We start from the raw sequence: 22823 nt of genomic DNA, 5'->3' as shown, positions 1-22823 counted from the left end.
CTTGTACCCCAGCATCTCAGTGCTAATGTGAAGTCTTCCTTCATCTGTTAATAGAGACAGATTTAAGTGTGTGATATGCCAATGCCAGCACTGAGTTGGTGATAAATTCTAAGAGACAAGATGTTGCCAGGGACAATAATGTTTTTAATTATTCCAGAAAGATGTACCAAAACTCACCTGACTTTGCCCTGAAGTCAATCTGGCCTGAACTAGTTATTATCTATGCACTTAGATTTATATGATATGTATATGTATTCTTGTACTTTAGAGAAATATGAGACAATTTTTCTTCAAATATTTGAAAAGCAAAGACAAGTTTTTCACTGTTACAGATGGCTATGATTTCCCCAAATGGTAGTTGGATCACTATTTGTATTTTGCTCCTCAGATACTCTAGAATAGTGGAATTGGTGTGCAGCCTAATTCTGAGAATTTGTAATGATGTTTATAAAACCCTATATTTTTTTCTGATTTCCTTTGTATTTTCAGTCTTATCACCAAAAATTACACTTATTTTAAACTCTTGCATAGGAAAAAATAATATTCAGTGTTTACAGTGTTGACTACTAGCTCAAGTGACATTGCCTTACTTTGCAGAATTAGATTTCAATGTTATGCATTTTTGCTGTAACTATGGTAATTTACCAGTTGGATGTGCACCTCACCTAGACAGCGCTCCTTTACTCGCATGTCAGTGCCTCTTTTTATAGGTTTTGCTCAGCTTTTTGTCTGCAATTCAAGAATGAATTTGCCCAAACAGTTCAGCACGTATTTAAATGCCTTCATAATTGGCACTGCAGTGTGCTCTATTTGCACAAATATATTCTGTATGATGATAACATACTTGGTTTGGATTTTATTTCAATTATTAGAATCCTCTAAATTCTGTTTGTTTTACCGCATATCTGTTGGAGGTTTTGGCTTTGGATACATATCTGAATTTCAACTCAGTAACTCCTTTTTTTTTTGTCAGAATGTTCTCTTAAAGATCTTGAAACTCAGGCTCTGCCTCAATTGTGTGTTAAAATATCCAGAAAGTCCCTGAGTGTGCAGTACTCTTGACATCTCTGAGTCTATCTTTTTTCTAGAAATCAAGTAGAAAAAACACATTACAGTCTTCTAGTTTAGTCACTGTTAGTAATAAGTGAAATAATTCAAAAAATTCAGAGCAATTTTCCACAAAGAATAGCATTCTTAAATGAATGTCATTACTGACTTGTCAGCTTGTTTCACTGTAGGCATCAATCTTCAGGGTGTTTCAGAGTGTCCCGGAGAAAGGGAGAACAGAATGCATTCCTTTTCGTTTTACTGGTGGATTATTCTAAATAGTAATAGCAGCATTTGTTCAAGATGGGTGAAGAGAATTTATCATAAATAGCTGGGCTAAGAAGACCTGAACTGTGGGATAGGCACAGTATATAGACATTAAAAATTTGGGGTTCAGTTGCAATTTAAGAACTCATGAATCAAAGCATGTCTCATTTTACAGGGCTGCTGAGTAACAGAGGAGATCTGGAACACAGCCACACAACTGAAATGATCAATAATGGCAATTAACAGCAAGTGGTTTATGGCAATTTGAAGTGTTGCTTCACTTTCTGGAAGTGAAATGAAATTGATCTTCTTCTGCCTTTTACTTCACCTTTCTAGTTTTAACTTTCTTGTAAATGGTTCACGGAAAGAGAGAATTGTCTCTAAGCTAACGTGTCCTCCCAATAATTTTATTGCCTTATTTATTTTACTGCTTTATCTACTTTTATAGACTGTGTCTTCTTTTCTACTCTCTTTGGCCACATTATTCATCCAGAGATTTTCATGATGCTTCTTTTTGGTCCCCACATAAAATCTCATGGTTCAAATTTTTCATGTTTACTATGTCTGCAATTGCATGTGTCCTTCTTTAACCTTGTGTCTTATTTCAAATCTCTAAGAGAATTATCATGTCAGGATTATTCGCATGCTTCAGAATAAATGGTAATAAATGGAAAAAGATAATGATGGAGAGTAATTCATGCCACCAAGAAGAAACACAATTAAGGACTTTACAGTGAAAATGCCTACAACATTTCAAACTTGACACTCAGATTATGAACTGCTTAGCTGGTCTCAATGCTGAGAACAGTTAAGGAAATAATCTTTCAGACAGGCATAAGACATCCCAGGCAGATGTCCTCAGCTCAAAGGTAGACCAGGAAAGGAGGCTGCAGGAAAAAAGAAAGGAGACTAATATTCACACAGTTAATTGATTCCATAGATTTTATTGTTTGTTGTTTTGTGAATCCAGGTGCTTTTTAGATTTTCATTGAAGAACCTCGTAGCACACTTCCAGTATTGTATATAGGTCTAATGGGGAGGCCTGGTGCAGGAGAGCTGCTGGTTTTCTGGTTTTCAGTGCAGCAGTTAAGTATTGTAACTGACAGAATAGCCTTTGGTTTTGAAAACTCATTGAATGGGTCTCTGAGATTTGTTGCATTTGGTGTAGTTATAAGAGAATAGCTGTCCACCATATATACCTGCAGTTTGCTCTCGAAATAATTTCTCATGATGTTCATTGTGGATTTTATCCCAAGTCAGTTGTAGCTGACAGTCACAGATTACCAAAATGAATTGCTGGTCGCCTGTGGGCTCAGGTTTTGTTGGTGGGGAATATATTCAGATTCGGGACTAGGTTCACTGTGAAATGCAGACTCTTTTCAGAGACCTGCCCACCACATCATCAGTAGTTGAAGGAGTATTTCCAATTCTCTTTCCTTTTGCATACTGAAGACATCTCCTCATTGTGTAAGACAACCCAAAATTAACGGGACTCTGTGTGTGAAAGAAAGAATAAGCTTGGGCTTTTTCTACTGCATACTTTTCTTGCAGCTCTCAAGAAAATATATACAAGCATGGAGGCAGGAAACGTGCAGTGTTTAGAAATACAACATGAATTTTATTTTTCCTCTGATTTTCAAGATTTTAAAATATTTTGTTATTTATTTTGGCACCTCATTTAAATCTTAATCTAGTCTTCAGTACTGTGACATTAACTGTGTACAGTGTAGTCTAACAGACAAGTGGAGTAGTATAGAGAATTGTGAGATATGGAGATATCCCACTAACAGGTAAATTTTCTGGATTTCCTGTCTGTGTTTAATGTATTTACTCATACTTGGCTGCTTTTCAAATTTTCAGGGGAAAAAAAAAAAAAAGTATTTTTTGAAAACAGGAAATTGAAGATAAAATAATGACTGAATGCCCCCCCCCCCCCCATTTTAGCTTAGTTATGTCAGTTATCTAATGAAAACAAGAGAAGAGAAGAATACATGTTTAAAAAGCTAACAGATTGTACAAGTTTATGTCTTTTTGGCTTTTCTTCTTTTATGAAGTCATATTTATGCAAAATTCAGTCTGAGTAGTTTGATTTGATTTGACAAGTTGTGCTGTGTTCTTTCGTGACATTTGTGTGGTGTGTTGTGGTTTTTGTTTGTTGTGGGGTTTAACTAATGACTCATCAAGAGTCTATCAGGTCAAGAAGATTGAAGACATTTGTGATGTTGGCAAAAATGTAAAGGTCTCTAGCAAGTGTTTGAAATACTTTACTTGATGTTGTTGGTTAATGTCACTCAAAACCCTGTGGGTATTAGCATATTATCAATGTGGTATTCAAGACCTTTTATAAAAATTAGGAATTCAGTTCTCAAGTTTTGAGTTTTAAAACTTTTTTGTGTTAATTTAATATCAATATAGACCAGTCTCTGATACGCTTCTTTTCCAATTATGTAATCAGACATCTAAAGTTATTTTTACTCTAGAATTTTTGGTGTTTATTTCACTAATTTGAGGCAGTTTTCTTATTTTTCCTCTATACATGTTCAAATTACAATGAAACTCGTATTTGCAATTAGTTTTTATGACTAATACTTGTCTCTTTTTATCTGTGATCAGGGCTTACTATTCTCCCACTGTATTAATATTCCATCTAAGCTTTACAAGCTTTAAAGATTATTTTATTTTTTTTAAAGTCAAGTCAGGTTGTGTAGTCAAGAAATTGACCTGACAATTCAATTAGTCTTCCATTCTTTGTACTTCCAGGAGGAAATTTGGATTATCTTGCTCATTATGAATCTCTGAATTTTTCAATTTTATATTCAAGACCAAGCTGTTGTTCTGATGCCGTTATTCTACTCTCTAATTCAGTGCTGATGCCATGAGACACTTCCTCTCTAAACTGTCCTAGTGATTTGTTCCTTTTTTCTGTCTTGTGAGCGAATCCATGCATCCACATAACTGCTCAATGAACTAAATTGGGTTTAATTGATAGGAGTTAAGATAAACTTTTTTTTTCCTAGATTAAACAGTAGATTAGAGAAAATGTTGCCATCTTAATTTCAGATCAAGTTTTGCCTAGAATCTTCCCAGTCTGGTTTATCATGTGTATCACACATACTTACATCAGCTTAAATGAGGGAACACTATAAGGCAGTGTTATAAAGTTCATATTGAGACAGAAGGAAGAGCAGTTATGCTATTTAACATCAGTTTAAACTGATCAGATACTTGTGATAAGATATATTGCAATAAATTAATTTCGGGATATTGCAGATCTTTAGGTAGTACCTTTCATATCAAAGGATCCCAAAACTGTCACATAAAGGTGTTACTTTATCTGCTCTCTGTAATAAAATACAGTAAAACCAAATATAATGATGTAATTTCTTAAACCAATTAGTAATATATAGTAACAGATGGCACTTCAGGAGCTGATTATGATTTTCGTGTCTAATTAAAAGTTTAATCTCTTTGTTCCAAAGAGGTTTTAATCCAAACACTGATATTAGTATTCAGTAGCTTACTGTAAGGTGAAATGATGGCTACTTGAAAGACAAGTGTAGAATAGGCAGTGCCTTCACAGCCCCTACATAATAAGACATTGCACAGATTGGACATAGACCTTTTAGCATCCAGTTTAGAAATAGGTATTTCATGTAAATTTAGACTTTGTTGTCACATCAGTATGACAGCTGACAACAGCCAGTAAATACAGAGGTGGTTCTCAGCACAGTTTTATATAAAACTCAGTAGGTATTGTCAGATGATCTGTATGAAGCATCCCAGGCAAGAAAGAATGACAAAGGTATTTTTGAGGAGGAAGAGAAGTCAAAATGGTGTTGGATGGTGGATGAGGGTTTCACGTGTTGGAAAGAAATCAGTTGTTATAAAATCAAGGACTTCAGCTGTTGCAGTATTTCCTTAATTTAAAACTGAGAATGATTTTGTAAATTGTTTCTTTATATTCATTTATGGAAAAATAATAAATGTATTCTAGGTCACCACACTGTTGGTTTTACTCAGTGAAAGTGAAATTGTTAATGCTGGGAAGCAATGGCTTACCAGTGAGCATCCTGGTATTTGGGAAGCTTTCTGATGTGACTTCAATTCACTTAGCCTTCTCTCTCAGACCTGAACCTCCCACTAGCAGTGGTTGTTGGGAGTGCCACATGTGAAAGATAGTCTCTTCAGGTGAATAAACGCTGTGCAGGGAATAAACTGAAGACCCAGAAGTGTTTCCTGTTGTGATATAATATGTAGGAAATGAAGCTAACATGTACATTAGAACCTATCCCCTGTGTGTATGTAGGTCAATAAATTGTTTTTAATTTTTTTGTTTAGGAACTAGGGAGACACATACTTAACATGTTGTACAAACTTACTACTGAGGCACAGGCATTCAAAATACCCCACATTTTAGAGATCATGCTGATGCAGAGAGGACAATAATCAGCACAATTTCAGGACTGTTAGCAGGTCACAGGCCTTGTTGATCTGCAGCTTAGGGCACAAGCAATCAATAGGCTTCTCTATGGCTTCATACTGGAAAGGCCAGTGAGTTGTCCATCCAGAGAGCCATAATGGAAAGCCAAGACAGTCTGAAAGGAACACTGTGGGGTGACATAGACTTTGGTGCCAGCCAGCACTCTCCCTAGGCTTTAAAGTAAAGTCTGCTACAAAGATTAGACCAGGTGAAGACCTCTGCGACTTTCTGTATGCTGATGAAGCTGCTGCCTCAGCAGTTGTGAAGCAGCTGCAGATCTATATAAGGAAAGAGCAGCCAGTAGATGTGCGTGCTTACGGTGCGAGTATGATCTTCCAGATGTCTCTTCAGTTGTTAAGGAGAATGCATTAGCATTTTTCTTTGTGAAGAAGGTGTAACACATGTTTTCTGAAGTGCTATAAAATAAATTGTATTAAAACTGATGCCATATGAGAATTTATTTTGCTTAATTTCAAGTGGAGCTGAGGGATGGCAGTCCTCACTGAAGTTAACTTCAGTTCCTGACATCAAGTCAGTATCAGTACTGTGGGAGAACCTTGTCTCATTTTCTAATAGTTTTCATATCTACATTTTAGTCTTCTAATTCTTTTGCTTAGAATGCTCTCTATGCTGATGGACTTGTCTGCTACGCAAATGGATTCTTTTTTACGTATGTAGCAGTGAATTGTTCATTTTCAAAGACAGACAAAGAGTGGGCATTGAGATATTACCAGTTAGAGAAAGGAATTTAGAAATTATAAGGGATGTTACAGGTTAACATAATACTTTAAAAAATCCAGATAGAAATATACTTGACCTGACACTCCTGAAGATAACCGCCATAACCAGGATGGTAAGGAATGAGGAAAAGCAAGATCTCACATTAGTCTAGGTGCAATTTAAATGAAATCCTGTATTATTAAATAATCATTTGATAAAATTTACTTAGCTGTACATTTGTGATTTTACTTAAAGGCTTCTTTTTTGAAAACATACACTATCGTATACTTTTATGAAGTTAGCACTGGCTCGCAAAAGAAGCTACTTTTGTTTCCTTTTAAACAGAATCTTCAAAGGTAGGAAGAGACATGGGGCATGGGCATGAGCTTCTTTCCTTTCTGCTATCAACACTGGTTAACAGTTAAGAGGTTGCTTTATTTTGTGAAAAGCAAGGCAACCAGATCCCTCTCTGGGATGGCAGGGAGGAAGTGAGTTGGAAAATAATAGTGAGGATTCTTCTGTTTACATTTTATGTAATTTTAGTATGGGATCACTCAGGTTTCTTTCTGCACTATGAGGTGCTAATCAATTATATTTAAAATGTAATTTTAGTTTACTGAATCTTGACATCTAATCAATACTACTTTTGATTTACCTAATCAAGTTTGCATATTGTAACTTGAGTAATATATGGATTGGCATTTAAAGCGTGAACACTTCTTCAATTTCTTCTTTGAGGATTACACTTCTCTGTGTGTGTATAGTATAGACAATAGGACTGTAGTCTTTCAGCTGCATTCACTGCCAAAAATAGTATTGCAAATACTGTTTCTTGTAAAGAGGGCTAGATTACCTAAGGGTACGGGAGTTTTTCTTCAGTTATTACTATTTTATGGAATCCTAATAAAAGGTTAATATACTTTTCATTACAAGTATTTAATAGTGTAATACTAGCAATGTGGAAACAGGGTTTTTTGTGGTGTTTTGGTTTGCTGTTTTTCGTGTTGGTTTTTTTTTGTGGTATAGGAAAAACATATTGTGTACTGTAGAGTGTGATCCCTGAAGCTACAGCATTCTATTCTGGCATGATGATAGCACTGAAATCAGTGTTACGAATCTCACTGAACTGAAAGAAACCAGACTTTACTGAGGAACTAATTTTTTTACCCATACTGTCAAAGTGAAGCTTTTTCATTTTTTCATCTGAGACATTACACTATATTAGTTAATGATGTTTGTTTTCCTTTTCCATATGCCATTCTAATGACTTGCTTTATCTAATGTTTTAATGAATTAAGGACAATTCTTTTTGGTGCTACAAAGAACTTGTAAGCAGCTATAAAGTTTAAAGTAAATGGTTGGAGTTAATGTTGTAGGAAACTGAAAATGAAGCAATATTTTTATGACATAGAAGAAAATTGAAATTTTATTGAAAATAAACCTGTTTTTCTTAACACTGAGCACAGATATATGCTGGCAAATTTCTTTAAAATGTCTATTTTTTGAACAATCAGTAATTGATCAGTCAACACACACTAAACTGTATGTTAAAGTGTGGAGAGCAACCAGTTGCTCTTCTTTCAAATCACAGGCATAAAACTATTTTCCTTGCATAGTAAGTTAAAGAAAATATGATTTTTCCAATAGGAAGAACTCTGGAAGCAATAACTGTCTTTAGTAATTCAGGTTATTTTAATTTGTAACTTGTATGGGTGAATTACATAAGAAATTCATTCATGAGGGACTTAAACCACTTGCCTACTCTGATTAATGACTTAATTTCTTATGGCCTGTTGGCATTAGCAATAATGTGAGCATTATGTGAGCAAGGGGTGTTCAGTTGGACTCTCATTATTTCGGTTTCCTCCTTGCAAAATGAGTGCAGTGCGTTGTTCTTCTTCATCAGGAAGCACTTATGGAAATTTATCAGACTATGACATCCCCAGAAAATACAGTCTTTGAATTAATGAGTAAATACCTTTTGTAGGTGCCTGTGTATTTTGACTACAATGAAGTGATAGCTGTTGTTTCTTTCAGCTCTCCATTTCAGGGACTGTTACTTGCTTTTTTTCCAGTGAACTGAAATGTTGTGTTGTTTTTAGTAAATTCCTCCAATCTCAGTTATTCTATTTTTATGATTATATTCTCATGGAAGAGTTAGTCTATTTCTATGATTAAATTCTCATGGAAGAAAACAGTCCATGGATGCTACAAGAAACTTTACCATGATCCCTGATCTTCACAAATAATAACCAGTCCTTTTTCACTCTTCCAGTCATACTGGAAATCATTTTTAATGAAGGATAATGATGGCAGATAGCAAAATCAGAAAGTTAGTTGAAACACTGCCAGAAAACAGGTGGTCTTAATGCCTCGAAATAAATCTGTCTACAGTATTTACTAAATTAGGGACTGGGCTTAATCAACGGTATATGGTTTTCATAGTGTTTTAATAATTAGCATAGATCTTACACAGTTGTTCTAAGAGAGATTGCCTGGGAATGGCCAAGGGATAACATGGGCCAGATACCTTTTCCAGCCGCTAGATTGAACAAGGTCCCTCTAACTTTGTGTGAGAGGGGAAGAGTTCATCTTTATGGATATGAACAAAGCTGTTTCACGGGCCTTTGTCCATTTTGTGTATTAAGATAAAGCCTCAGTGTCTCTCAAAAACCATGTCAGTATTTTGTTAACAATGTGCTGCTGCTATCCTTATATCAGCTGTGAATAAAAAGAGCTTGCATGTGTATAGGAATAAACTAGAGGTTTGGTTTCTTTCTTTTAATCAAACTAGGAAAGAACTGCTTGAACTTGATTTTGTTGATTGTAAAATGCTGGTCTGCTGGTTCTGGGTTGCTGGTCTGTTCAGATTCTCTGATCAGCTTGCTTGGCTGTGCTGGCTAAAGCCAGGGCAGGGCTAAATTTGGCCATGAGCTTCATGATAAAGTGGTGCTTCATTATAGGAGGAGGAAAAAGTCAAAGTTAATTTTCTTCATTCTCTGAGCAAGCAGTGTGACACAACTTGTGTCTCTACAACTGTAGTCTTAACCCTCTGAGGGACAGGGTGATAGTTTATCCATCTGCCTATTGGAAACAGCTGCTGCTGAATACTTGTACAAAATGGACACAGTCAGTGTCAAGGAGAGACCTACTGGGCATGAATTCAAAATATGCTGAGGGTGGTCCAGTAATCAGACACTGTGGATAGTCATGTAGCATTGCCCAGCCCTGTGCACTGGCACTATTTAGTTCACTGGTGCAGACATAACCACATAGTACATTTCAGAAATAGACTTTTCTGGTAACTAGATTGATTCAATTTCCATTCTTTTTGCATAGAAATATATTGTGTTCACAATACCAAGAGAGGAGAGAGAGGAAGAAAGACAAAACCAGTCCCATGACTCTCTTCTGTAATAATCTGGTATCACATGTAGGAATCAATATTAATGCTCTGTCTCTACAAACTAACAGCATGAGGAGCACTTACTCTCTTATATGTTGCTATTCAGTCAGTCTATCAAACATTAACTATACCGTGAAAAATATTATTGGAGAACAGTGGGTTTGTATTTAGATAACATGAACCCTCATCACATTTTCAGCTATTGCTCCTCCTCTGTTTAATCTCAGATTCCTGAGATTCCTTTCTTTTGCCAGCAAGAGCTTTTCATAGGGGAAAATTTTCTAGGATTCATACTAAAAAGCAAAAGAAATAAAATTACTGGAATGTTCAGAAACCGGGGTGTGTGTGTGTGTGTGAGTTGTTTGTTTTATTTTGCTGTGGGTTTTTTGCATTTTATTTTCAATAAGGAGGGCAGTCCTATATCTTTTTAGGACACAATTCTTGGTAATTTCTAAAACCTAGAAGTTTTGTGTATACACAGAAATAGGAAGATACAGGTAATGTAAGACATATATAAAGAGAATATATTTTGTCACTTAGGTCATGCACATTTGTTGGATACCGAAAGTCTTTGTATTACAGTTTTAGTGACTATGACGAACTGTAAACAAAATGGTGTTCAGATTTTTAAGGCGGCACTTCTGTACTTGCTCAGGGAATGTATTTGGCAGTAAAATATACTGATGCTGCTTTCTCATACATATCTTAGTCTGAAACACTTTGAAAGAAAAAAAGTTTGATAGGCAAATATTCACCGCATTCAACATTTGCCTCATTTGTGCTTGAGCTAGTGTTGGCAGGTGTTTATTGCTATTCTTTTCTAGTTGAGATGAATATTGATTCTAGATTTTAAAAAATATAGTTTTCCGCAGCATGCAGCTAAATAATCTGCTAATGAAAATTAATCATGAGCTTGCTCTGCTAATGAAAATTAATCATGAGCTTGCTCTGCTGTTACTCATAACCGGCAGTTTTAGCAGAAATATTTCACTTGAAATAAAAGCATCAAGAGTGACCAAAGATTTGGCTGTCCAAAGTAACTTAATCCTGCAACAATAAAAAATATATAATAAACTAGTGATGTCATGCTTGTATAGTATCCCTTCTGATTTTTTTTCCCCAGTTTGTTTTGTGTTGGAAGAGCATGCCAAACGAAGTGAAAAATGCTGTTGACAGATGTCCTAAGAAAATGTAGCTGTCATGTTACTTATCTAGGTACCTGTTTAGCCTGTTTAGTATTGTGGATAAAGTAAGTGTCATAATTCTGGAGACATTTCATTACTGTACAAAGACTAGCATGGGTTCTGGTATATAGATACTATGAAATGTGAACAACCTCTTGGGAATACACAGCAAAATTGAGATAGGGTTTGTAGAGGGGTTGTAAGCTGGGGTTTTTTTTGTCTGTTTGTTTATTCTCATGCAAACATGTCAAACTGAAGATAAAACAATGAAAGAAACTAGAAAGTCTGTAGTAGACATCAGTTTAATAACTTTTTCAAGATTATATAGTTCTCCAGGTACAAAATTCCATTCCTCTGACATTAACTCCAAAATATGTTATTTGCACTTTTCATTAAAGTCCTTCATTCTGAGGCAAGGTTAATGAAAAATACAAATCCCAATAGAAGTCTTAGAGGTGTTCTAGTAGGAATTTTCCTCTAACATTAATTTTCACCACTAACCCATTTTTCTCTTTTCACCAGTTCCTTACTAATTTTAAAATTCTTGCAATAATTCACTTAATCTCCCATTTAAGAACAGTTTCTAATGCCATATTGTATCTTATGAATCCCTGAAATCTAGATAGGTGAGGCCAACTGTATATTTTTCACTTAAAAACTCAAGTGCCTTACCAAAGAAAGCTATCAGGATAAAATAACACAATTTACCTTTGATGTATTAGGTTTGGGTTTGTTGGGTTGTTTTTGTTTTTGGTTTTGTTTTTTTTTTTTTTCCAGAATTCTAAAATGGAAATAGGAGAGCCTCAATAATTTTAAGATTCTTCTTATCTTGAAAACAATAGTTCCTGCTAATTCCTGTTACTCAGGTTGCCCTGTTGGCTGCTTCATTAATTGCATTCAAACAGACGAAGTTCAGTCTAGTTTTGGGAACATATTAACGGCTTTTAATTTCTACTCTGCTGTCTTTATTGATGACCCTCAAGTTTTTTCTTTGAATTCCTGTGGATGAAGAACATTTGGTTTTATTTTATTCACAAAATTTATCTCTGCTTTTAATAATGCTTACTTTAGTCCTATGGTTTCTGATGCTAGAAATGTGTTTTTTTCATATTAATTATGCAGTTAAGCTTTAATTAGTTTAGTGTCTTTATCCACAAGTACATGGTTGTTACTTAAGATATAAGGATGTTTGCTTTAAAGACTGGGTCTGTGTCCCTGGCAATGTTTGGTCCTTCAGACTCTCAAGACAGCTGTGGAATGGTTTTCCATAATCAGGTCTTCTTCAGTGTCCTCATCAAAAGCATTTATGAAATAATTTCCTACCAATTCAGTGACTTCCAGGTAAATAAAATGTTCACTGATGCCTTTGGAGACAAAGGGGTTTCATCCTAACTTACTATTTGTGCAATAACATACTTCAGGAAATGACATTTCCTGGGAAGGTTAATATTCACTTACTAGAAACTTTTCAAATATGTGTGTTGATTTTTAGAGTATAAAGCTCTCCTAGTGAGCTAATTAGTGCCGGGCCTGGTTCTGGGGCCCTACTTGCTTTGGCAAGATTGCAGTGTGCAGCTGTTCCAGCCTCCAGAACAGGTGGCTGCATCTGTGTGGGGCTGTGCTACCTCCTGTGCCATGCAGGATGGAGGCGTGGGCAGAGTACTCATTCATCCAATGCAAAAGTTTGCCAGGGAGTGTTGCAACAATTCAGCTGACAGTACAATGGTTGGTGTTTTTTTTCTTTTTTTTTAATTTTTCTCCTCTCTCTTTTTTTTTCTTCTGAAGTGATTCTGACCCACTTGGACTCTTCTGTCCATACGACCTGTTCTTATTTTAATAATCTATATGTCCACATGACCTGTTTTTAGTTTTGTATCATTATTTACCTTTGTTCCTCGTTTCCTTAACGTATTTATAATTCAATAACTATGCTATAGTAACATTACCATTTCACCATGGCTTTTATTGTTATTCTTGCTTTTTTTTTTTTTTTTTTTTTCCCTCTTCTTGTTTTCCCCCCTTATGTGTATGTCCTGCACTAGTATTTCAAGCCCCTACATTACATTGTCTAAGCTGATGGTATAAGCAACCCTTTAACTATTTCTCTTGACAATATCTTTTTTCTCAGAGAGATTCACTTCAACACTTTCCCTAAGTGTACCAGTGACCTAAATCCTTTATTTCTCAGTGCTGGTTAATAGAGATCTAGATCCTTTAGTTTTTCCATTAAGTTTGCTAAACTGTCTTTCTTCAAGATATTCAGATCATTTCAGACTCTTTTTAGTGAATGTTTTCTATTAGTTAATGAATTTTAGATATTCTTCCCTAGATGACATTTTACTTCTTTATTATATTGTGTGCCTCATTTTTCTAGAAAGTACTAGAATTCCAGCAACATTCACCTTTTATTGATTTTATCTGTTTCTTTAGGTAAGAATATTGATCTTTGATTTCTGTTTTTTGCTAGGAAAAGTAGGGGAATTTACTCTGCTCCTTTAGGAATCCATTTTCTTGTAACTCAGAACCAATTGCACCACTCTTTTAAACTGAATATATGTGTGTATGTATGTGTTTATATAGAATTTAGGTAAATAGAGATTGCTGTGTTAAGAACACAGTCAGTTTAGATTTTTTAAAACAAGACTTTACCAATCTCATTCAGTAATGACACTGTTCGTGCCAATGGTTAGTTCTTATATATTATTAATCATTAATATGGTACACACAAATAACCTTTAGTAGTCATAACATAAATAAACTGTGAATATAGAACAGATCAGAGCTAATGGCTACAGTGCTTGATGGTGTTAATAAAGGTGAGGCGGCCTGAGAGGTTTTTGAGAAATTTCAACTCAAACCAGCTTCTTGTCTGTCTTCTTTCTTTTTTACACCTACTTTCTTATGCTACTTATGCTACTTGTCATGTCCCCCCTCCAAAGCAGATCTCAGCTGCTTCTTGTGCTGCTTATCTTGATTTTGGTTTTGTCAGCCGTTCCTCATAAGTGTTTGGCAGGATATCTTGCCAATTTGCACTCTTGTGCTTAGCTTTTTAGTTCTTTATCTTGCAAATTCCGTCATTGGGTTGGCTCACGTGCTTATCTCTGATTTCCCTTTGTTGGTCACATTAGTCACTTATGAAAAATACTTGTACATTTTGTGGTTATGTTATCACAATGTTACAAAATAGTAATATACCATTGCTGTACAATTTTATTGTGCTTGTATTTCAGTTCAAGACACTCTTTTAGTATTTTTTCGCTGCTTAATACCCTTACAATTTATAGGAGTCCTTGACTTTTAAAAATTTTTAAATAATTTTTACACATTTCTAGTATAGCAAATGCCCTTCTGCTGTCTGGATTTACTGCATAAATTATCCCATTGCTATTTTTTAAACAAGACTTGTTTTTTCTAGAGCTGTTGTGAATCTGAGGACATTGCCCTTCTGAGTGTGTGTAAATGTTCATACGAGTTGTTCTTTTACAGTATTCTTGTCCTGTGTGGGATTCTTTTTTCCCATCTTTTGGGGAAAATTCTTTCCTCTCTTATCCTTAGTTCTCAGATTCCTCTCTGAAGTACTCTTAAGATCGATGTAATCATATCTGGTATGTAGGCTCAATCAGGCTCAATTCCATTCCTAAATATTTTTCATCAGGTATCCACCGAAAGAGAATGTATGCATTGGAGACATAGGCAACTGCTCCTCCAACTTTTGCCATTTTCTCCATTTTTAGAACTACTTTTACTTTCATTCAGTAATATTTCTCCATTTTTATAGATCTTTTAAAAACAAACAAAAAAATCAAACCAGATATTCCACCAAGCTTCCTGAGCACTCTTGCTTTGTCCTGTTCTGATAGTCGAGCTCTCTAATGCTCTACACCACACTATTTCTGCACTATTTAAGAAGTCAAGCAGACAGTATTTCCCACATAAAAGAAGGAGAGTTGAAGGAGAATTAAAAGGTAATTAATGTAGAAGTCCATTACAGAGAGTTTTTGCTTTAGTAAACCTTTGACACTGAAGGTTTGAAAGATGGCAGTAGGTGCTTTGTACAAAGCTTTAATGCTAGAGAGTTACTGAGAATTCCTTCCTATGTCCCGCAGATAGAGCAGTTTGTATTCTGGCCTATGCAGATCTCAGCTATGAAATAAGGACCTCTAAGTGAGATTTGACTTTTAATGTTGATTTAATAGATGACTCACTTCTGAGACAGTAGAAACAAAAGTAAAGTATTAGTAGATATAGCTGTCAATCCCTTTTTTGTTTTGGTCCTGCTGACTTTTTCGTAGTTTCACATGTGATATAGAATTCAGTCCAGAAGTATTTGAAATATTTTGTTATATTACTCACAAGGTGACGCCTTTGCTTTCTAGTCAAATCCCCTTTTATGAACCTATATTTAAACATTAAAGTCCTGAATCATCTTCTGAAATTAAGTTCACCGGGTAGCTAATGCTGAGTAGGCTAGCAGGTCTTCCGACAGTAGGCACCCACATACTTCAGTGTAGGCATGTGCTTACATGCTTTAGTGCATATGGTAGTATTTGTTCAATCACATGATCAAAACTCAAGAGTCCTAACCTCTATGGAGACGTTACAGCCTGTTAATAGCAATGGCACGACTGTATTACAGGGCCACATGCTTAGAGGTGAAACTCACTAAAGGTAAATAAAGTTTATGAAAAGAAATGTGAACAGAAATTGGGATTTTCTACCACAAATAGTATCATTTGCTTCTGACCTTGGCTTGCCAGCAATTTTGGAATACATCATGTTGTGTTGCTTGATGAGTAAATTTACCAGATGAAGAGAGTTGCTTTGCTTGTGAGAGGTAAGATTCAACATATTTTTCTTTGAAAGTCCGGTAGGTTTTTTTCAGAAAAAAAAAATAAATAAAATATATATATATATATATATATATATATATATTGTGTCCTGTGCTATTAATCTCAGTTACTTTGTGAATAATGTTAAATAATCCTGGAATGTGAGTTCTCTGTAATTAAGCTGTCTTCTCCAGAGTTAGGTACTCCTTTTAAAATTAAGAACTCTAGGAACAAAAATATCTTCAAGTACGTATTACTTCAAAGCCAACAAAGAGGAATTAGTTAAAAAGTCTATGATTTCATGCATCTTCTCAGGTCATCAATTGTTTTGTATATTTCATTGAACTCTGATATAGTTTAGGCAATCTGTCCTGGTTCAGCTAGGATAGGATTAAGTTTCCCCAGCAGAGAGAGGGAAGGGATCTCCAGCCAGGTTATTCATACCATGTCAAGTCCGGGTGCAGGAGCGCAGGAACTTGTTCCTTTGTGGCTTTGGTGGCAGGGAGCATCGCAAGCGAGCTGTGTGTAACCATTGCAGTATTTTTCTGTATATCTTTTGTCTTGTTCACTGTTATTACTGTTTATTGTTGTTATCATTGCTACTGTTGTTGTTCAGATTGTTATTTATCACACTATTGTATTAAATTTCTTCTTATTTTAACCTGGGGTTTGTGCCTCACTTCCAGCCTGACCGGCTGACAGTGGGGGAGGGACAACAGCAACATGGTCTGCGGTCCTGGCAGGGTTTAAACCACCACAGCCTTTTTAGCGCCCAACATGGTGCTCGAACCCACAACCCTGAGATTAAGAGTCTCATGTATGACATATTCTCTAAAAGTGCAGCTCACCGTGCAGTTGGAGATTTGCATTCTTTGCCAGTGTAGGAGGTTGGACAGGCAGAGTGCAGAGATGGCTGTAGAGCTAAGCATATTATTCAGCTGAGTGATCAAAGGGACATCAATTTGGGAAAGCAAGATTGCTATGCTGATATCCCTTGTTTTGTTTTCAGCAAGTTCCGTTCAAGCATTTTGCTGCCATTTCTGAATCCCCTCTAGACAGTCTGGTGATACTCCACCTTCAAGAGCCATTCCTGAAGAGGATAGATTATCTTCTAGTGACTTCATTTCACTATTGTTAACATACTCAGGACTGATCTCAACTGATGCATGTTAATGAAACGTTTCATATAGAGTGGGATTTAGCAACCTTAATGTCATATTAAATGTCCTGTGATATTTCTCATGGCCAGAAGAGTGCTTCAGAAGATCTACTGTAGAATCCAGTTTAATATCTGATTGTCCCATTTGGATGTCATTAGATATCTATATTTAGCCAATCTCACCCACAAAATTTTCTATCTCTGAATGTCTGTCTAAAAGAAGATGGTGGCTAACCATTAATGTCCATTTGCCCTTTCAACCAAAACTCTAATTTCTCGTGTGCTGACAACTTTTCTCTATTACAATACTTGTCAGAATTTATTACCCATGTTGGACTTCTTATTTTTTATGCCATTGAGCTGAACGCTTGCAAGCCCAGAATAATTTGGGCTCTTACACATCACAACCAGTCTAGTATCAGGTAATTAATTACACATTGCATTAAGAAGAAAAGTTGGATCTTGGATTTCCAGGAAATAATGTATAGGAGTAAGAAAAACTCCTGGTCAGGTTTGGGATCTTAAGCTCATTAACAGAAATAAATAATTAAAGAAATACAGTGGCTTAATATATCATGTTGTGTTCCACTGAATGTGAATCCTGTAGCTTTGAAGAAACAAGCTCTGAAAACAGAAGCAGAAAAGGTGACAGAATGAATTAAAAATGACAACAGCAATTGGGAATTAGTATGGCAATAATAACTTCTACATATCTCAGTGTCTAACCAGAACCTTAATACTAGAAAGAAACACATCAGGATCATGCATACAAAGAGCAACACTGCTGTCATTCGTACTGGAAGTATATAATTCATAAAGCTATCAATGACACTTTCTCTAAAACCAGCTAGAGACCAATTATCCCAGTAGGATATTGAAAGCAAATCTATCTTCTTGCTCTGTGACTGCAGGAGAATTGTTAAGGGCGAGATCAATGGAAGTGACCCAGAAAAAGATAGCAGAAGTGAAACCAGAGAATTTAGCAATGAAGAAATTTCTTAATTCTGAAGAAAAAAGTGTGAAAACAAAACAGAACAGTTAGGTCTGTGAACCTTATATTTTTGAAGGATAAACTCAACAAAACTAATTCTGTGTCTGTTCTATGGAAGAATTGCAGGCCTAGGTGTGAAAAATCAGGTCATTGATACATCCCAGATGCTAACCAAGAAGCATCAGCCTTGTTCAGGGGCAGCTGACAATTTATCTGTAATTGGTTTACACTGTGACACATGGGTAGTTCTGTATTTTTGTTAGTTTTCTTGGTAAATTCTAGCTGTTACTGTTTGTAGTTCCTCTGGGGTGACTGGAGAACTCTGATACTTACCAGTTATATTACAAGGGCTCAAACAGGGAGCGATAAAAATGGTTTAATTTTGGAGCCATTTCTGTAATTCCTGCTAATACTTTGACCCAAACACTTGTTCAAGGACTTCGGGGTATATCTGAGGATTTTCTTGTCAAAAGCAAGAAGATTTCTTCCCTTGGGAGATGGTATCTTGTTGTGAGGAAAAACAAAACACCTGCATGTGGAATAGAGGGAAAGGCTTCCTTGTGGTTTTCCTGTTTTTAATAATTAATTATTCATGAGTAGTTTAAAGTGAACAAGGTGTTTTAAGAAAGTTAACAACTCTTCTCTGTAAATGAAGATTAAATACAAATATATTTTACTGGTACAATTTACAGTACACTGAGAGATGCTCTATCTCGCATGCTTTAACTCATTAGTCTTACACATATGGCATATACTTCCCATGTCAGAGATCTGTAGACACTAAAGCCAGTCAAGTAAAATAATATCAAATATGTAAGTTTATTTGCAGTTTTTACATGGTATACATAAATTCTGTTTATGGTTTCACATTAATTAAGAATCTGCCTGTGTCATTGAATTTTCTGATAGGGTGCTTACAGGAATAATGAAAAAAATTTAGTGGTTTAATATACCTTCAGTTACCTTTTTAGTAGTTGATTTATGTTAATTAGGATCATTAACTGTGAGATTAGATCGGTGATGATAGCTATGAAAAGTCAAAATGTTTAATGAGATTTTATCAATATAGTGCATATTTGAGAATGGCTGGTAAATAATGCATATAAATGAAGAAAAGTATTCTATAAAACAGATGTAGTTCTAAATTTGTGCAAGATCAGGACTAGTTTTAATTTGTTGTTTGAGTATTTTTTGTGTGTTCTGAACAGTTTCTTTCAGAATCAATACTTCCTTCTTTAGCTATGGCAGTAATTCATCATTGTTCTAAAATCAACAGGTTTTCAGGTTAGCTCATTTTCCCAAATTTAGCATGAGATAGGAAATAATTAATTACTCCCAAGTTAGTTACAAGCCTTGAAAATACCATAGCTGTAAAGTTAATTATTTCAATTAGAGTTCCATTTTTGAACAGCTGCTTAAAAATAAAAATGTATACCTTACTGTAGTATTGACTTTATAGATTTGCCAGGATAAATATCTTAACATCTTCATGTCCTGCTGCAAGGGACAGTCCAGTGCCTATGCTGTTGTCTGCTTAAGTATCATGTGAAGAAAAACATTATCTGATCATATTCAAAACTTTGTTGTTCTGTTTCAGTGAAGGCTGCTGAACTCTCAGGCTTCTGATATCTTCAGTGGAGACTCGCAAGACTGTTTGACAGAAAACATATTTCTTAGCTCTTGGTTAGTCATCGATTAGTAAGTAGACTCTCCTATTTTCATAGTTTTCATTCACCTTCAGTGAAGTGTTTGTGTTGTCTTAGGGGAATAATATTTTAAAAAATTAATTCACCATTATTTTACCTTTCTTTTCTATAAAGACAATTTTCTCTAATGTTAGGTGCTCCTTTGGAGACTATAATATATTTAAGTCAGCGTTTATAAACTTAAGTTATATACATAAGCAAAAGAAGGAGCATTTTTTTAGTACTCCTGTTCAACATCTCTCAGAGTGTTGTTCAGTGACCTGTATTACTCCCAGAGTGCGAAGCATAAGCAGGAATAAGAATTAGTGGATCATCTGTTACAAATGTATTCCTCCAGTAACACGATAAAGGTGGTCAAGAAAGGTATCTATCTAGCAAACAATTACTAGAGTTGATAAATCCAGTTAAATGGTACCTAAACACCTAGGTTGTATTATTATCTTCCTGACTGATTTCTGGATTGCCTTATTTTTCTTACTATTTTACATACTTTGATCTTCATACCAATAGGGTCTTTAATTTTTTTAACTCCTTTAGGAAAATTGTAAGCTACTGATTTAAAGCACCTGCTCTTGTGGTCTTGCATACTTGTTTTCTGGCATAATATTTATCTTTTCATTCTTTTACTTTGTTTCTAAATCTAAAGAAGTAAAACTGATCTGGTGGGAAAGCAAGAAGATTAAGATTTGAAGAAGAGAAATTGTGGGGAAAAAAACCCTAAACTGTAAAACTGCAAAATGAGGGAAAACTATCTGTAACATTTGAATGGTACTTACAGATTATGCTCAGAAAACAGACTCAACCTTTTAAAAATTATGCTGGTGGAGATTAGAGACTTGATGTAAAATCTGCCATTTCTCATCAAAACATAGTGATTTGGGTTTTTTTGCCCTAGAAAATATGTTATTTTAAATTTCAGTAAAAAACCCAAACATGCTGGGGTTTCAACCCCAAGCCCCAAATTAAGGTTGACATACGGGTGATTCCCACAACCCTGCACAAAGGGGGGGTGAGTTTGCCTTTAGGCTTCCCTCCAGGGTGCGGCCGGCCTGGCAGGGAGAGCCATGAGGTAAATGAGCCCCAGGTGTCGGCATTAAGTAACCAAAGGTCAGGTGTCCCACTTAGGGATAAAAGCTGGGACCCCTTGCAGGCAGGGGCAGTGTCTGTCTGTGAGGTGGATGCCCTGTGCAGAGTTTCCTGTTGGGGAAGGACCTCCTGCCTCCCTGGGACTGGGCTCTAGTCAGGTCTGGCCTTTGTAAACCTGGGCTGTGTAGAGATTGAGTGTGTGGCTTCCTTGGTCTGATGTGTTTGGCTTGTTGACTCAGTTGTCTCCTGTCCCTTCTGTAGGAGACTGTATTTTGCTGTTTATTCCACCCATTGTTGGTTGTGTGGTGTTGTTGTTGGGGTCAGTGGGATTGATGGCAGATTATGTTTATGCTGGCTGTGTCCTTTATGCTAGGTCTGATAATTGACAAAACACATGCAAACAAACAAAGCAAAAACCCAAGCTCTAAAACCTCTAGTTATTTGACAGTTATCTCAGTCTGAGTTGCAATATTTGAAATGGTCTCAAAAACATGTATTTATATCTGTTTACAAAACATTTTTCTGTTCCTAAACAACCACAATCCCTGAAAACTAACAATGCTTATCTATTTATTTGCTATTTGGTGAAATAGAATTATGGTTCTAGTGGTGGAAATCTTTTCTAATTACATAATCCACTAATATAATCTAATTTCACCACTTAGTAATATTAAAAATAAAGATGTATTTCTCTGTGGGGAACAATTGCCAAGATGATTTACTTTAGTATTTTATAGCTCAACCTGATAGTGTCATTCATTAGTGTTTATTTTATGAAATAACAGAGTGAGAATTACGTTCTCATTTTAATGCTCTTTTATTAATCTAAACCTAAGAAAAATAGATCTTGATTGATCTGATTGAATTGGTGGGAAGGATGGTGAATTTCAAATTTTTAATTCAGTGAGCTCTTGTAGAAGACAATATCTAACCTAAAGTTAAAAAGCAAGGTTAGGTTTAAGCTCAGTGACAAATAAAATGGGAATCAAGTATCAGAAATCAAGGAAAGAAAACTAAGTTTTTTATCAAATGAGGTATCTAAGCCACGGTCAGAATAGCTGTAAAAATTTGCTAATTTGGGATGTCTAGACTTTTATATCCCTCCAAGCCTTTAAATGCAGTCTGAATTATAGTTTTATAAGTTAAAATATTTTTTAATATTTTATAGAAAATTAATGAAATTTACAAGTGCAGAAATGACTACATGAGAGTGCACATCTATGTCATTTAGTACATTAAATGTGTGCACTACACATAACTGAGTTAGAGGAGACAGATCCTTTAAGAATGGGAATGCTACAGGTGTTTTCTCAATGTCATTGAATGTCATGAGTGTTTTTCAACACTTTATTGAATTATTTTGGTTTGCTTCTATGTTTTTTTTGATCATATAAATGTAAAAGTGACAAAGCTTTTATAGGGACAAAGCCAGGTTTTTATCTGTTGTCCTGAAAAAGCAAGAGAGTGATTGATACCAGTGAGCCACAGCTAAAGACATTGTTCTTTGAGTGGTGTGACACTGTACATAGTATCATTGAGTGGGTGAAAGTGTAACATGGAGAGGTGGAATAAAGGCATTAATTTATCAAGGACTCATCAGATGACACACTGATACATTCATGATCTTTTAAATGACTATTACAATGGTGTTCACCTTCAAAGCCTTTGAAGAGCTTTAGCTGTGCATCTCCCTTTTATGTCAGCAGGAGACCTGCTTTGCTCTTACAGTATTTGGCTGACTTTCTTTCACATACTTCGTTACTGAGCAAATCAGAGCTTGATCACTTTTCTTATGGGATGCTATGCATTCTGAAAGTATGTTTAAGCACGTAGTAGATTCATTAAGTAATGAAGCAAATTATAATGAATTAGTGTAAAGTTTTTTTCATATTAGCAGTTTCATTTATAGTTTTATGTACTATCATTCTCTGAACACTGAAACCCAGTT

General features: G+C 35.4%; 1 protein-coding gene across 2 annotated transcripts in view; it reads left to right on the top strand.

Moving 5' to 3' along the window:
- Nucleotides 1–22823, top strand: part of CDH18 (cadherin 18) — a 582223-nt gene that overhangs the window by 116691 nt on the left and 442709 nt on the right. For both annotated transcript variants that reach the window (XM_074899541.1, XM_074899542.1), the window contains exon 2: nt 19681–19781. The gene's annotated coding sequence lies outside the window, so the exon portion shown is untranslated. The remainder of the gene's footprint in view (nt 1–19680; nt 19782–22823) is intronic.

The sequence above is a fragment of the Athene noctua genome, chromosome 2, assembly GCF_965140245.1.
Source record: "Athene noctua chromosome 2, bAthNoc1.hap1.1, whole genome shotgun sequence".
NCBI lineage: Eukaryota > Metazoa > Chordata > Aves > Strigiformes > Strigidae > Athene > Athene noctua.
The sequence above is the reverse complement of the archived record's forward strand: the minus strand, read 5'-3'. Positions and strand labels throughout refer to the sequence as shown.